The sequence below is a fragment of the Somniosus microcephalus genome, chromosome 4 (genome assembly GCF_052327205.1).
Source record: "Somniosus microcephalus isolate GS21.2 chromosome 4, FLI_Smic_1.0, whole genome shotgun sequence".
In the NCBI taxonomy this organism is placed as follows: Eukaryota; Metazoa; Chordata; class Chondrichthyes; order Squaliformes; family Somniosidae; genus Somniosus; species Somniosus microcephalus.
In genome coordinates, this window is record NC_140990.1 from 1,700,966 (window position 1) to 1,718,492 (window position 17,527).

At 44.6% G+C, this 17,527-nt stretch overlaps 7 non-coding genes across 7 annotated transcripts; all 7 read right to left on the minus strand.

Moving 5' to 3' along the window:
• Positions 1-2: 2 nt before the first annotated feature.
• Positions 3-84, minus strand: trnas-aga (transfer RNA serine (anticodon AGA)). The gene has a single exon. It is a non-coding gene; the product is annotated as a tRNA-Ser (tRNA).
• Positions 85-9,015: 8,931 nt separating this feature from the next.
• Positions 9,016-9,098, minus strand: trnas-cga (transfer RNA serine (anticodon CGA)). The gene has a single exon. It is a non-coding gene; the product is annotated as a tRNA-Ser (tRNA).
• Positions 9,099-11,845: 2,747 nt separating this feature from the next.
• Positions 11,846-11,928, minus strand: trnal-uaa (transfer RNA leucine (anticodon UAA)). The gene has a single exon. It is a non-coding gene; the product is annotated as a tRNA-Leu (tRNA).
• A 549-nt stretch (positions 11,929-12,477) lies between these two features.
• Positions 12,478-12,560, minus strand: trnai-aau (transfer RNA isoleucine (anticodon AAU)). Its single transcript has one exon. It is a non-coding gene; the product is annotated as a tRNA-Ile (tRNA).
• Positions 12,561-13,977: 1,417 nt separating this feature from the next.
• On the minus strand, positions 13,978-14,059 carry trnas-aga (transfer RNA serine (anticodon AGA)). The gene has a single exon. It is a non-coding gene; the product is annotated as a tRNA-Ser (tRNA).
• An 814-nt stretch (positions 14,060-14,873) lies between these two features.
• On the minus strand, positions 14,874-14,956 carry trnal-uaa (transfer RNA leucine (anticodon UAA)). The gene has a single exon. It is a non-coding gene; the product is annotated as a tRNA-Leu (tRNA).
• Positions 14,957-17,237: 2,281 nt separating this feature from the next.
• On the minus strand, positions 17,238-17,319 carry trnaf-aaa (transfer RNA phenylalanine (anticodon AAA)). Its single transcript has one exon. It is a non-coding gene; the product is annotated as a tRNA-Phe (tRNA).
• Between the last annotated feature and the right edge of the window lie 208 nt (positions 17,320-17,527).

Sequence of the window (17,527 nt, forward strand, 5' to 3'; positions counted from 1 at the left end):
ACCGTAGTCGGCAGGATTCGAACCTGCGCGGGGAGACCCCAATGGATTTCTAGTCCATCGCCTTAACCACTCGGCCACAACTACTGGGTCTGTGAGATTTTAAATGTTGCTCAGATAAAATCGCAATCATCCATCGCTCTGGAGCAAAACAGCACTTCGCCCCGAAACAGTCTGTGTTGAAGAAAGTTCTCAAAGAGACAATCCCCTCTCGCAATTTTTACTCTTCAATTTTTCACTGCAGCTTTTTTACTTGAAGCTGCACCAGGATACATCATTGCAGATTTTAGAAATGCTTAATTCCCGATGGGGAATTGAAACCTCGTCTTCCAACGTAACAGGCGGGGATACTTCACTATATTTAAGGAGGAACTGACGGAAGACACTCCTTTGCAGTCACTGCAGAAGCGCAGAGCAAGAATGGCGCTGTGAACAGACCTGGGCTCATTCACCAGACCCAGAGGGAGGAGTGAGCAAGGAGAGGGAAACAAAGAGCGAGAGAGACACAGAGAGAGAGAGAGCAACAGAAACAGAGAGAGGCACAGAGTGAGACACACAGACAGAAAGACTGAGACACAAAGATACACAAAGATAGAGAGGACAATGAGATAGACAGAGAGAGCAAGACACAGATAGACAGAGAGAGAAAGACAGAGAGAAACAGAAAGACAGTGAGAGAGAGACAGACAGACAGAGAAAAACAAGTAGACAGAGAGACAAAAAAGGAGGCATATGACAAATGTGTAACAGAGAGAGACAGAAAGAGAGTGAGAGAGAGAGACAGAGAGAGGTGGAGACTGAAGGATATAAAAAAAATTACGATTCCTTCTCTTTGTTAGTTGAGAGAGACAGAGAGTGAGCGAAAGTGCAGATTCCGCAGATGCCAAAAGAGCACTTCAAGAATTACATATAAATATGAAATCTTTCTTTCCGTATCTATAAAAATCTCATTGTTTGTTTGATGGAGATTCAGCAGATGGCAAACGAGTGTCACTGAGCAAAATGTAAGGAAATGGGACTTAAATTAAAGAAGAACCAGGAGTGGGGTTCGAACCCAAGTGGGCATCAACCCATTGGATCTTAAGTCCAAGGTCTGGACAACTCGACCATCCTGGGGCTGTTAACGGGCGCGGACTGTCTCTGTGAGAATCGAGGCTTCAAGCCCCACCCTGCCACAGAGTTGAGCAGAGCAGAGATTCCCTCGGTGGCAGGACAGGTTAACAAAGCAGTTAATAAAGCAGATGTGATCCTGGTCTTTATAAATAGAGGCACAGAGTACACAAGCCAGGAAGTTATGGGAAACCTAAATAAAACACTGGTTCGGCCCCAGCTGGAGTATTGTGTCCAATTCTGGGGAACCACACTTTAGGAAGGAGGTGAAGGCTGAGGAAAGTATCCCCGCTTGTTACCCGAGTGACCGGCAGACACACACAGACAGAAACAGAAAGCCACACATATACACAGACAGACACACACATAGAGTGACTCAGACATCGAGAGAGACAGACAGGTAGAGAGAAACACTGTCGCTAATTTGCCTGATTTTTGTTCTATTTCTGACCGTATATTTGGTGAATACTTGCAGATCAGCGAAAACGAGAGAAATCTCGAGGTGTTGAAAGTTGTGCGATTTAATTCCGTCTAACTCAGGATTAGTTCGCCAGGGATTTACATTTTGAAATGAAATGGGATGAAAAATGCCGAAACCGTAGTTCGCAGGATTCGACCTGCGCAGGGAAAACCCAATGGATTTCTTGTCCATCGCCTTAACCACTCGGCCACAACTACTGGGCCTGTGAAATTTTAAATGTTGCTCAGATAAAATCGCAATCATCCATCGCTCTGGAGCAAAACAGCACTCAGTCCCTGAACAGTCTCCGCTCAAGAAAATTCCCAAAGAGACAATCTCCCCTCGCATTGTTTCACTCTTCCATGTTCCTCCCTCGCTTTTTAACATTAAGTTACGCCAAGAAATATAACAGTTATTTTACACTGGAAAGACTAATTTCTCCCCATCACAGAATTGAACCTCTGTCAGCCGTGCAACAGGCGGCGATTGTGCACTGAATTGATGAGGAATTGACGAAAGTCACTGCTGGGCGTTCTCTGCAGAAGCTCAGAGCAAGAATGGCGCTGTGAACAGACCTGGGCTCATTCACCAGCCCCAGAGGGAGGAGTGAGCAAGGAGAGGGAACCAAAGAGCGAAAGAGACACGGAGAGAGGCACACAGAGAGGGACTGAGACGGAAACAGAGAGAGAGAGAGAGACTGGGGAACAGTGAATGAGACAGAGAGGAAACCAGAGAGAGAGAGCTCTATACTAACGACGAACTGGTGCAGGAAGTTGTTATGACAGTAAATCTTTTAAAATTATTTTAGTTGATGTTTTTTCTATTCTACTTTCCCAAGGAGGTTTTGAGGAGTTGGCCAAAAGTTAAAAATTTTGAATTATATAATCTTCCGCCCCGTCGGGGAATTGAACCCCCATCTCCCACGTGACAGGTGGGGATACTCACCACTATACTAACGAGGAACTGACGCAGATAAAATCTGTCAGAGCAAGAATCGAGCTGTGAACAGAATTGGACTGAGAGAGAAAGAGAGAGAGAGACGGGACAAACAGAGAAAGGGACAAATAGTGAGACAGAGAGAGAAAGACAGAGAGATATTCAGAGAGATAAAGAGAGAGACAATGATAAATACAGAGAGAGAGAGACAAAAAAGGAGGCTTATGACAAATGTGTAACAGAGACAGAAAGAGAGAGTGAGAGAGACAAAGAGAGAGAATGAGAGGGAGACAGAGAGACCAGATAGTGTGACAGAGAGGGGTAGAGTCCGAATTCTCTTTCTCCTTTTTAGTCAATAGTGACACTTGAGAAAATGCAGATTCAGCAGATGCCAAAATAGCACTTTAAGAATTATAGTTAAATATGAGACAGAGAGAGAGAGAGAGAGAACCTGTCGGGGAATTGAATCCTCACCACTGTACTATCAAGGACCTGGTAGAGGAAGTAGTTATGCAGTGATTGAGACAAAGACTCGAACACACACACACACAGACATGTGTGTCTGCTCTCTATGTTTATGTGTAAGTCACATATTTAATCAGCTTTTCTGAGTGTCATGGGTTCATAGAAACTTACAGCACAGAAGGAGGCCATTCGGCCCGCCGTGCCTGTGCTGTCTCTGTGAAAGAGCAGTGGTGCTCAGTCCCACCCCCCGCTTTTTGTCCGTAACCCTGTTAATCTCTTTCTCTCTGTCACTCTCTCCCTCCTCCGCGCCCCACACAAAAGGGAAACAGAGAGAGAGAGAGAGCTGTATACTAACGGGGAACTGGTGCAGGAAGTTGTTATACAGTTCTTCATATGGCAGTAAATCTTTTAAAGTTATTTTAGTGATTTTTTTTCTGTCCTACTTTTCCAAGGAGGATTTTAAGGGGTTGCCCAAAGGTTTACAATTTGGAATGTTAAAAGCACCCTTCTCGTCGGGGAATTGAATCCGGTCTCCCACGTGACAGGCGGGGATACTCGCCGCTATAATAACCAGGAACTTACACGTACAGTTTGCCAGAGCAAGAACGGATCTGTGAGCAGAACTTGAAAAATGAGAAATGCAGAGAGAGAGAAAGAGACAGGGACAAAGACAGAGACAATCAGAGAGAGACAGACAGACAGAGAGAGACAGACAGAGAGAGAGACAGACAGAGAGAGAAAGACAGAGAGAGAGAGAGAGAGAGACAGGCAGAGGTAGAAACAGAGAGAGAGAGACAGACAGAGAGAGAGACAGACAGAGAGAGACAGACAGACAGAGAGACAGAGAGAGACAGACAGAGAGAGAAAGACAGAGAGAAACAGAGAGAGAGACAGGCAGAGGTAGAAACAGAGAGAGAGAGACAGAGAATGCATGCAGAGCCGAACTAGGCAGATACCCACTGATAATAAACATCCAAAAACGAGCACTAAACTTCCTAAATCACCTCAAATCTAGCTCCCCAGACACCCTTCATTTCAAAGCCTTTCAGACCCAAGAGCTAAACCCAGAAAAGAGTCCCCTGAGTCAGCTGCTACTGAAACTAAGTACTCAGCCGGACCCTGACCAGCCCCAGACCAACACAGCCGTCCAAACACCAATCCGAGTGAACCAAATCATTAAAAAATGCAAAGAAACCTACCTGGAACATTGGAACAAAATAACCGAAAGCCAAAGCAGATTAGAATGTTACCGGGCCCTAAAAAGAGAATATAAACTGGCAGACTACCTCACGACCATCAGAGACACAAAACAGAGACAGACCCTCACCAGGTACAGACTAAGCGACCACCAACTGGAAATTGAAAAAGGCAGATACAAGAAATCCTGGCAGCCTAGAGAGAATAGAATATGCGATCAATGTCTGGCTGGCGAGGTTGAAACAGAAATGCATTTCCTCCTAAAATGTGAAAAATTCAACACATCAAGAAACATATTATTCAACAAGCTAAGCCAAACAACCCCAGATTTCAAGGAATTGGATGATCTGTCAAAATTGAGATTAGTCCTAGGAGAAGGAGACAGACCATACCTTGGGGCTAAATATGTAACAACATGTCACAACCTGAGGACTGTTTAAAAGTAAGACTGTTTAAAATTAATATTGAACGTACCAAATGAAGTAGAAAGACTGTTTAAAATTAATATTGTTTAAAAGTAATATTGTATGCACCCAACAAATGTCAAATCGATTGACACCTACAGAATGTTGGAAAACTGTACCTTTTTGCTATGTAAGCTTTGGCAATATGGTTCTCTGTAAACTTTCATGCCAATAAAGCATTTGAACTGAACTGAACTGAACTGAGAGAGAGAAAGACAGAGACAGAGAGAGACAGACAGAGAGAGAAACACAGAGAGAAAGACAGAGAGAAACAGGCAGAGAGACAGACAGACACAGAGAAACAGAGAGAGAGACAGAGATAGAAACAGACAGAGAGAGAGAGATAATAAACATCCAAAAACGAGCACTAAACTTCCTAAATCACCTCAAATCTAGCTCCCCAGACACCCTTCATTTCAAAGCCTTTCAGACCCAAGAGCTAAACCCAGAAAAGAGTCCCCTGAGTCAGCTGCTACTGAAACTAAGTACTCAGCCGGAACCTGACCAGCCCCAGACCAACACAGCCGTCCAAACACCAATCCGAGTGAACCAAATCATTAAAAAATGCAAAGAAACCTACCTGGAACATTGGAACAAAATAACCGAAAGCCAAAGCAGATTAGAATGTTACCGGGCCCTAAAAAGAGAATATAAACTGGCAGACTACCTCACGACCATCAGAGACACAAAACAGAGACAGACCCTCACCAGGTACAGACTAAGCGACCACCAACTGGAAATTGAAAAAGGCAGATACAAGAAATCCTGGCAGCCTAGAGAGAATAGAATATGCGATCAATGTCTGGCTGGCGAGGTTGAAACAGAAATGCATTTCCTCCTAAAATGCGAAAAATTCAACACATCAAGAAACATATTATTCAACAAGCTAAGCCAAACAACCCCAGATTTCAAGGAATTGGATGATCTGTCAAAATTGAGATTAGTCCTAGGAGAAGGAGACAGACCATACCTTGGGGCCAAATATGTAACAACATGTCACAACCTGAGGACTGTTTAAAATTAATATTGAACGTACCAAATGAAGTACAAAGACTGTTTAAAATTAATATTGTTTAAAAGTAATATTGTATGTACCCAACAAATGTCAAATCGATTGACACCTACAGAATGTTGGAAAACTGTACCTTTTTGCTATGTAAGCTTTGGCAATATGGTTCTCTGTAAACTTTCATGCCAATAAAGCATTTTAATTGGAAATTGGAATTGGAGAAACAGAGAGAGAGATAGGCAGAGGTAGAAACAGAGAGAGAGAGACAGACAGAGAGAGAGACAGACAGAGAGAGAGAGACAGAGAGAGAGACAGAGAGAGAAAGACAGAGAGAGACAGACAGAGAGAGAAACACAGAGAGAGAAAGACAGAGAGAAACAGGCAGAGAGAGAGACAGACACAGAGAAACAGAGAGAGAGACAGAGATAGAAACAGACTGAGAGAGAGAGACAGAGAGAGAAACAGAGAGAGAGAGAGAGAGAGACAGAGAGAGAGAGACAGACAGAGAGAGAGACAGAGAGAGAAACAGAGAGAGAGAGACAGAGAGAGAGAGAGAGAGACAGAGAGAGAGAGAGAAAGACACACAGAGACAGACAGAGAGACAAACAGAGAGAGAGAGAGACAGAGAGAGAGAGAGACAGACAGAGAAAGACAGAGTGAGAGACAGAAAAGGAGGCGTATGACAATGATAATCGGGGCTTCAAGCCCCAACCTGCCACAGAGTTGCGCAGAGCAGAGATTTCCTCGGTGGCAGGACAGGGTAACAAAGCAGTTAATAAAGCAGATGTGATCCTGGGCTTTATAAATGGAGGCACAGAGTACACAAGTCAGGAAGTTATGGGAAACCTAAATAAACCACTGGTTCGGCCCCAGCTGGAGTATTTTCTCCAATTCTGGGGAACCACACTTCAGGAATGGAGGTGAAGGCTGAGGAAAGTATCCCCGCTTGTTACCCGAGTGACCGGCAGACACACACAGACAGAAACAAACAGACACACACATCAACACAGACACACACATAGAGTGACTTAGACATCGAGAGAGAGAGACAGGCAGAGAGAAACACGGTCGCTAATTTGTCTGATTTTTGTTCGATATCTGACCGTAAATTTCGTGAACACTTGCAGATGAATGAAAACGAGAAAAATCTCAAGGTATCGAAAATTGAGGGATTTAATTCCAGTTAACTCAGGATTAGCTGTCCATGGATTTGGTTACATTTTGAATTTTGAAATGAAATATGCTGGAACCATAGTTGGCAGGATTCGAACCTGCGCAGTGCAACCCCAATGGATTCTACTAGTCTATCGCCATAACCACTCGGCCACGACTACTGGGTCTGCAAAGCTGTAAATGTTGCTCAGATAAAATCGCAATCATCCCTCGCTCTGGAGCAAAACAGCACGCAGTCCCTGAACAGTCTCCGCTCAAGAACATTCTCAAAGAGACAATCTCCCCTCGCATTGTTTCACTCTTCCATGTTCCTCCCTCGCTTTTTAACACAAACCAATTTAAGTACTATTTCACATCTTAAAGACGCATTTCGCCCCATCGCAGAACCCCGCTCACCAGGCAGGGATACTCCACTAAACTGACCAAAGTCACTGCTGGGCGTTCACTGCAGAAGCTCAGAGCAAGAATGGCGCTGTGAACAGACCTGGGCTCAATCACCAGACCCAGAGGGAGGAGTGAGCAAGGAGCGGGGAACAAAGAGCGAGAGAGAGACTGAGAGAGAGAGAGAGAGAGACAGACAGACAGTCCGTAACCCTGTTAATCTCTTTCTCTCTGTCACTCTCTCCCTCCTCCGCACCCCACACAAAAGGGAGAGGGAAACAGAGAGAGAGAGAGAGCTCTGTACTAACGAGGAACTGGTGCAGGAAGTTGTTATACAGATTTTTTTTCCAGTAAATCTTTCAAAATGATTTTAGTTGATTTTTTTCTGTTCTACTTTTCCAAGCAGGATTTTAAGGGGTTGCCCAAAGGTTAAAAATTTGTCCTCTCCATCGGGGAATTGAACCCCGGTGACAGACTTAGCACTATAATAACGAGGAACTGACACGTGCACAGTCTGTCAGAGCAAGGATCGAGTTGTGAACAAAACTGGACAAATGAGAAAGGCAGAGAGCGACAGAGAGAGAGAGAGAGAGAAAGAGAGAGAGAGAGACAGAGTGAGAGAGACAGAGAGAGAGAGACAGAGAGAGAGAATTGAGAGACAGAGACAGAGACATACAGAGAGAGAGAGACAGAGAGAGAGAGACAGACAGAGAGAGAGACAGGGACAAAGAGAGAGAGAATGAGAATGAGACAGAGAGAGAGAGACAGCGAGAAAGAGAGAAAGACAGAGACAGATAGAGACAAACAGAAGCAGACAAGTAGAGAGACAAAAAATGAGGTGTATGACAAATGTGCAACAGAGAGACTGAAAGAGACAGAGAGAGTGAGAGAATGAGAGGGACACAGCTAGTGAGACAGAGAGAGGTGGAGACTGAAAGATGTAAAACATTCCTTCTCTTTGTTAGTTGAGAGTGACAGAGGGAGTGAGAGAAAAATGCAGATTCAGCAGATGCCAAAATAGCACTTTAAGAATTACATATGAGATCTTTCTTTCCATATCTATAAACATCTCATTGTTTGTCAGAGAATCAGCTGATGACAAACGAGTGTCGCTGAGCAAGATGAAAGGAAATGGATCTTAAATTAAAGAGTTACCAGGCGTGGCGTTCGAAACCAAGCGTGTATAAACCCATTGGATCTTAAGTCCAACGCCTTAACCACTCGGCCATCCTGGTGCTGCCATGGTGTGCGAATTGCCTCTCTGAGAATCGGGCCTTCAAGCCCCACCTTGCCACAGAGTTGAGCAGAGAGAGACACACAGACCAACACAGAGAGACACACAGACCGACACACACATAAACACACAGACACAGAGAGACACACAGACCGACACAGAGAGACACACAGACACAGAGAGATACATAGACCTACACAGAGAGACACACAGACACACAAAGACCAACACAGAGAGACACACAGGCAGACACACACACACAGCGAGACAAACAGACCAGCACAGAGACACACACAGAGACACACAGACACACAGACACAGACACAGACAGACACAGAGAGGGTACAGAGAAGTTGTACAAGGATGATACCAGAAAGGCGAGGGTATACATATCAGGAAAGGATGGACCCCTGCCAAATTAGATTAAACCCTGATTTGTCTGATTATTGTTCTATTTCCGACCGTATATTTCGTGCATACTTGCACGATGAAAAAGTGAAAAACTTCGAGGTGTTGCATTTAATTCCGCCCACCTCAGGATTAGTTCCCCACGGATTTGGTTACATTAAGAGACGAAAAATGCTGGAATTGTAACCGGCAGTGATTCGAACCTGCGCAGGGAGACCCCAATGGATTTCGAGTCCATCGCCTTAACCACTCGGCCACAGCTACTGGGTCTATGAAGAGTTCAATGTTGCTCAGATAAAATCGCAATCATCCATCACTCTGGAGCAAAACAGCACTCAGTCCTTGAACAGTCTCGTGTCATGAAATTTCAAGAGACAATCTCCTCTCGCATTTATTCACTCTTCTGTTTATCACTTTAGCTTTTTAACATAAAGCTACACCAGGAAATATAAATACAGTTTGACATCTTAAAAACGCTTCCACTCCATCGCGGAATTGAAAGCCGACCTCGGGAGTAGCAGTTGGGGATAGTTCACTATATCTGACGAGGAACTGATGGATGGCGTTACTGTGCAGAATCGCAGGGCAAGAATGGCGCTGTGAACAGACCTGGGCTCATTTACCAGCCCCAGAGGAAGGAGTGAGCAACAAGGGAAGGACAGAGAGAGAGAGAGAGAGACAGAGAGAGAGAGAGACGAAAAAGCAGGCGTATGACAAATGTGTAACAGAGAGAGACAGAAAGAGAGTGAGAGAATGAGAGGGAGACAGAGAGACAGATAGTGAGACAGAGGTGGAGACTGAAAAATATAAACACATTTTCCGATTACTTCTCTTTGTTTGTTGAGAGTGAGCGAAAATGCAGATTCAGCAGATGCCAAAATAGCACACTAAGAATGACATATAAATATGAAATCTTTCTTTCCGTATCTGTGAACAGCTCATTTTTTGTTTGATGGAGATTCAGCAGATGACAAACGAGTGACACTGAGCAGGATGAAAGGAAATGCGTCTTAAATTAAAGAGTTACCTGGAGTGGGGTTCGAACCAAGGTGGGTATAAACCCATTGGAATCTTAAGGCCAACACCTTAACCACTCGTTCATTCTGATGCTGTCAATGCATGTGAACTGTCTCTGTGAGAATCGGGGCTTCAACCCCCAGCATGCCACAGAGTTGAGCAGAGCAGAGATTTCCTCGGTGGCAGGACAGGTTAACAAAGCAGTTAATAAAGCAGATGTGATCCTGGGCTTTACAAATGGAGGCACAGAGTACACAAACCAGGAAGTTATGCCAAACCTAAATAAACCACTGGTTCGACCCCAGCTGGAGTATTTTCTCCAATTCTGGAGAATGACACTTCAGGAAGGAGATGAAGGCTGAGGAAAGTATCCCCGCTTGTTACCCGAGTGACCGGCAGACAGAAACAGAAAGCCACACATGTTCACAAACAGACACACACATCAACACAGACACACACATAGAGTGACTTAGACATCGACAGAGACAGACAGAGAGAAACACGGTCGCTAATTTGTCTGATTTTTGTTCTATTTCTGACCGTAAATTTCGTGAACACTTGCAGATTAATGAAAACGAGAAAAATCTCAAAGTGGCGGATTTAATTCCAGCTAACTCAGGATTAGTTGTCCATGGATTTGGTTACATTTTGAAATGAAATATGCTGGAACCACAGGCGGCAGCATTCGCACCTGAGCGGGCCAACCTCAATGGCTATCTAGTCCATCGCCTTAACCACTCGGCCACAACTACTGGGTTTGTGAAACTTTAAATGTTGCTCAGATAAAAACGCAATCATCCCTCGCTCTGGAGCAAAGCAGCACTCAGTCCCTGAACAGTCTCCGCTCAAGAACATTCTCAAAGAGACAATCTCCCCTCGCATTGTTTCACTCTTCCAGGTTCCTCCCTCGCTTTTTAACACGAACCAATTTAATTACTATTTCACATCTTAAAGACACATTTCGCCCCAGCGCAGAACCCCGCTAACCAGGTGGGGATACTCCACTAAACTGACCAAAGTCACTGCTGGGCGTTCACTGCAGAAGCGCAGAGCAAGAATGGCGCTGTGAACAGACCTGGGCTCAATCACCAGACCCAGAGGGAGGAGTGAGCAAGGAGAGGGAAACCAACAGCGAGAGACAGAGAGAGACAGACTGTCCGTAACCCTGTTAATCTCTTTCTCTCTGTCACTCTCTCCCTCCTCCGCGCCCCACAAAAAAGGGAGAGGGAAACAGAGAGAGAGAGAGAGCTCTATACTAACGAGGAACTGGTGCAGGAAGTTGTTATACAGTTTTTTGTATGCCAGTAAATCTTTCAAAATTATTTTAGCTGATTTTTTTCTGTTCTACTTTTCCAAGCAGGATTTTAAGTGTTTGCCCAAAGGTTAAAAATTTGTCCTCTCCATCGGGGAATTGAACCCCGGTGATAGACTTAGCACTATACTAACGAGGAACTGACACGCGCACAGTCTGTCAGAGCAAGGATCGAGCTGTTATCAGAGCTGGACAAATGAGAAAGGCAGTGAGCGACAGAGCGACAGAGAGAGAGAGACAGAGAGAGAGACAGGGACAAAGAGAGAGACAGAGAGAGGGACAGAGAGAGAGAGAATGAGAGAGAGAGAGAAAGACAGAGACAGAGTGAGACAAACAGAGAAGCAGACAAGTAGAGAGAGAAAAATGAGGTGTATGACAAATGTGCAACAGAGAGACTGAAAGAGACAGAGAGAGTGAGAGAATGAGAGGGACACAGCTAGTGAGACAGAGAGAGGTGGAGACTGAAAGATGTAAAACATTCCTTCTCTTTGTTAGTTGAGAGTGACAGAGAGAGTGAGAGAATAATGCAGATTCAGCAGATGCCAAAATAGCACTTTAAGAATTACATATGAGATCTTTCTTTCCATATCTATAAACATCTCATTGTTTGTCAGAGAATCAGCTGATGACAAACGAGTGTCACTGAGCAGGGTGAAAGGAAATGGATCTTAAATTAAAGAGTTACCAGGAGTGGGGTTCGAACCCACGCGGGTATAAACCCATTAGATCTTATGTCCAACGCCTTAACCACTCGGCCATCCGGGTGCTGGTTTGGTTTGTGGACTGTCTCTGTGAGAATCGGGCCTTCAAGCCCCACCTTGCCACAGAGTTGAGCAGAGCAGATAGACACACAGACCGACACAGAGAGACACACAGACCGACACACAGACCGACACACAGACCGAATCACAGACACACACACAGAGAGACACACAGACAGACACACAGACCGATACACAGACACACAAAGACCGACACAGACAGACACACAAAGACAGACACACACACACAGCGAGACAAACAGACCAACACAGAGACACACAGACAGACACACAGACACAGACAGCATACAGAGAAGATTTACAAGGAGGATACCAGAAATGCGAGGGTATACATATCAGGAAAGGATGGACCCCTGCCAAATTAGATTAAACCTTGATTTGTCTGATTATTGTTCTATTTCCGACCGTATATTTCGTGCATACTTGCACAATGGAAAAGTGAAAAACTTCGAGGTGTTCGATTTAATTCCGCCCACCTCAGGATTAGTTCCCCAGAGATTAGGTTATATTGAGAGATGGAAAATGCTGGAACCGTAGTCGGCAGGATTCGAACCTGCGCGGGGAGACCCCAATGGAGTTATTAGTCCATTGCCTTAACCACTTGGCCACGACTACTGGGTTTTTGAGATTTTAAATGTTGCTCAGATAAAATCGCAATCATCCATCACTCTGGAGCAAAACAGCACTCAGTCCCTGAACAGTCTCGTGTCATGAAATTTCAAGAGACAATCTCCTCTCGCATTTATTTACTCTCCTGTTTATCACTGTAGCTTTTTAACACAAAGCTACACCAGGAAATATAAATGCAGTTTGACATCTTAAAAATGCTTCCACTCCATCGTGGAATTGAAAGCCGACCTCGGGAGTAGCAGTGGCGAATAGTTCACTGTATCTGACGAGGAACTGATGGATGGTGTTACTGTGCAGAATCGCAGAGCAAGAATGGCGCTCTGAACAGACCTGGGCTCATTCACCAGCCCCAGAGGGAGCAGTGATCAACAGGAGAATGAAAGAGAGAGAGAGAGAGAGAGAGAGAAATGGAGGCATATGACAAATGTGTAACAGAGAGAGACAGAAAGTGAGTGAGAGAATGAGAGGGAGACAGAGAGACGGATCGTGAGACAGAGGTGGAGACTGAAAAGTAAAAAAACATTTTACGATTACTTCTCTTTGTTAGTTGAGAGTGAGTGACAATGCAGATTCAGCAGATGCCAAAATAGCACTCTAAGAATGACATAAAAATATGAAATCTTTCTTTCCGTATCTATAAAAATCTCATTGTTTGTTTGATGGAGATTCTGCAGATGACAAACGAGTGTCACTGAGCAGGATGAAAATAAATGGGTCTTAAATTAAAGAGTTACCTGGAGTGGGGTTTGAACCAACGTGGTGTATAAACCCATCGGATCTTAAGTCCAACACTTTAACCACTCGGCCAGTCTGGTACTGTAGGAATACATGTGGATTGTCTCTGTCAGAATCGGGGCTTCAAGCCCCACCCTGCCAAAGAGTTGAGCAGAGCAGAGATTTCCTCGGTGGCAGGACAGGTTAACAAAGCAGTTAATAAAGAAGATGCGATCCTGGGCATTATAAATAGAGGCACAGAGTACACAAACCAGGAAGTTTTGCCAAACCTAAATAAACGACTAGTTCGACCCCAGCTGGAGTATTGTGTCCAATTCTGGGGAACCACACTTCAGAAAGGAGGTGAAGGCTGAGGAAAGTATCCCCGCTTGTTACCCGAGTGACCGGCAGACACACACAGACAGACACACATGTGCACAGACAGACACACACATCAAACACAGACACACACATAGAGTGACTTAGACATCGAGAGAGACAGACAGGTAGAGAGAAACACTGTCAGTAATTTTTGTTTTATTTCTGGCCGTAAATTTCGTGAACACTTGCAGATCAATGAAAACGAGAAAAATCTCGAGGTGTTCAAAGTTGTGGGATTTAATATCGTCTCATTCAGGATTAGTTCTCCAGGAATTTGGTTATATTTTAAAAAGAAAAATGCTGGAACCGTGGTCGGCAGGATTCGAACCTGCGCGGGGAAACCCCAATGGATTTCTAGTCCATCGCCTTAACCACTCAGCCACGACTACTGGATGGGGATAAGTTAAATGTTGCTCAGATAAAATCGCAATCATCCATCGCTCTGGAGCAAAACAGCACTGCGCCCCGAAACAGTCTATGTTGAAGAAAGTTCTCAAAGAGACAATCCCCACTCGCAATTTTTACACTTCAATTTTTAACTGCAGCTTTTTCACTTGAAGCTGCACCAGGATACATCATTGCAGATCTTAGAAATGCTTAATTCCCGACGGGGAATTGAAACCCCGTCTTCCAACGTAACAGGCGGGGATACTTCACTATATTTCACGAGGAACTGACGGAAGACACTCCTTTGCAGTCACTGCAGAAGCGCAGAGCAAGAATGGCGCTGTGAACAGACCTGGGCTCATTCACCAGACCCAGAGGGAGGAGTGAGCAAGGAGAGGGAAACAAAGAGCGAGAGAGACACGGAGAGAGAGAGAGAGACAGAGAGAGAGAGAGAGACAGAAACAGAGAGAGGCACAGAGTGAGAGACAGAAAAGGAGGCGTATGACAAATGTGTAACAGAGAGAGACAGTAAGAGAGTGAGAGAATGAGAGGGAGACAGAGAGGCAGATAGATAGACAGAGGTGGAGACTGAAAGATATAAAAACACTTTAAGATTCCTTCTGCTTGTTAGCTGCGAGTGACAGAGAGAGCGAGAGAAAAATGCAGATTCAGCAGATGAAAAATAGGACTTGAAGAATTACATATGAAACCTTTCCGCACCTATAAAAACCTCATTGTTTGTTTGATGGAGGTTCAGCAGATGACAAAGAGTGTCACTGAGCAGGATGAAAGGAAATGTGCCTTAAATTAAAGAGTTACCAGGAGTGGGGTTCGAACCCACGCAGGTATAAACCCATTGGATCTTAAGTCCAACGCCTTAACCACTCGGCCATCCTGGTGCTGTTAGCTGCTATTGGTTGTTGCTGTGAGAATCAGGGCTTGAAGCGCCAGCCTGCCACAGAGTGGAGTAAAGCAGAGATTTCCTCGGTGGCAGGACAGGTTAACAAAGCAGTTAAAAAAGCAGATGGGATCCTGGGGTTTGTAAATGGAGGCAGAGTGCACAAGCCAGGAAGTTAAGGGAAATCTAAATAAAACACTTGTTCGGCCTCAGCTGGAGTATTGTGTCCAATTCTGGGGCAACACACTTTAGGAAGATGTGAAGGCTGAGGAAAGTATCCCCGCTTGTTACCTGAGTGATCGGCAGACACACACAGACAGAAGCAGAAAGCCACACATACACATCAACACAGACACACATATAGAGTGACTTAGACATCGAGAGATACAGGCAGAAACACTGTCACTAATTTGCCTGATTGTTGTTCTATTACCGACCATATATTTCGTGAATATTTGCACAATGAAAACGTGACAACTTCGAGGAGTCGAAAAATGTGGGATTTAATTCCGCCTAACTCAGGATTAGTTCTCCAGGGATTTGGTTACATTTTGAAATGGGATGCAAAATGCTGGAATCGTAGTCGACAGGATTCGAACCTGCGCGGGGAGACCCCAATGGATTTCTAGCCCATCGCCTTAACCACTCGGCCACAACTACTGGGTCTGTGAGATTTTAAATGTTGCTCAGATAAAATCGCAATCATCCCTCGCTCTGGAGCAAAACAGCACTTCGCCCCGAAACAGTCTATGTTGAAGAAAGTTCTCAAAGAGACAATCCCCTCTCGCAATTTTTACTCTTCAATTTTTCACTGCAGCTTTTTAACTTGAAGCTGCACCAGGATACATCATTGCAGATTTTAGAAATGCTTAATTCCCGACGGTGAATTGAAACCCCGTCTTCCAACGTAACAGGCGGGGATATTTCACTATATTTAACGAGGAACTGACGGAAGACACTCCTTTGCATCACTGCAGAAGCGCAGAGCAAGAATGGCGCTGTGAACAGACCTGGGCTCATTCACCAGACCCAGCGGGAGGAGTGAGCAAGGAGAGGGAAACAAAGAGCGAGAGAGACACGGAGAGAGAGAGAGAGAGAGAGAGAGCAACAGAAACAGAGAGAGGCACAGAGTGAGACACACACAGACAGAAAGACTGAGACACAAAGATACACAAAGATAGAGAGGACAATGAGAGAGATAGACAGAGAGAGCAAGACACAGATAGACAGAGAGAGAAAGACAGAGAAACAGAAAGACAGTGAGAGAGAGAGACAGACAGACAGAGAAAAACAAGTGGACAGAGAGACAAAAAAGGAGGCGTATGACAAATGTGTAACAGAGAGAGACAGAAAGAGAGTGAGAGAGAGAGACAGAGGTGGAGACTGAAGGATATAAAAACATTTTACGATTCCTTCTCTTTGTTAGTTGAGAGAGACAGAGAGTGAGCGAAAGTGCAGATTCCGCAGGTGCCAAAAGAGCTCTTCAAGAATTACATATAAATATGAAATCTTTCTTTCCGTACCTATAGAAATCTCATTGTTTGTTTGATGGAGATTCAGCAGATGACAAACAAGTGTCACTGAGCAAAATGTAAGGAAATGGGTCTTAAATTAAAGAAGAACCAGGTGTGGGGTTCGAACCCAAGTGGGCATAAACCCATTGGATCTTAAGTCCAAGGTCTTAACAACTCGACCATCCTGGGGCTGTTAACGGGCGTGGACTGTCTCTGTGAGAATCAGGTCTTCAAGCCCCACCCTGCCACAGAGTTGAGCAGAGCAGAGATTCCCTCGGTGGCAGGATAGGTTAACAAAGCAGTTAATAAAGCAGATGTGATCCTGGGCTTTATAAATGGAGGCACAGAGTACACAAGCCAGGAAGTTATGGGAAACATAAATAAAACACTAGTTCGGCCCCAGCTGGCGTATTGTGTCCAATTCTGGGGAACCACACTTCAGGAAGGAGGTGAAGGCTGAGGAAAGTATCCCCACTTGTTACCCGAGTGACCGGCACACACAGACAGAAACAGAAAGCCACACATGTACACAGACTGACACACACACATAGAGTGACTCAGACATCGAGAGAGAAAGACAGGTAGAGAGAAACACTGTCGCTAATTTGCCTGATTTTTGTTCTATTTCTGACCGTATATTTGGTGAATACTTGCAGATCAATGAAAACGAGAGAAATCTCGAGGTGTTGAAAGTTGTGGGATTTAATTCCGCCTAACTCAGGATTAGTTCGCCAGGAATTTACATTTTGAAATGAAATATGCCGGAACCATAGTCAGCAGGATTCGAATCTGCGCAGGGAAAACCCAATGGATTTTTAGTCCATCGCCTTAACCACTCGGCCACGACTACTGGGTCTGTGAGATTTTAAATGTTGCTCAGATAAAATCGCAATCATCCATCGCTCTGGAGCAAAACAGCACTCAGTCCCTGAACAGTCTCCGCTCCAGAAAATTCTCAGAGAGACAATCTCCTCTCGCATTTATTTCACTCGTCCATGTTCCTCCCTCGCTTTTTAACATTAAGTTACGCCAAGAAATATAACAATTATTTTACACCG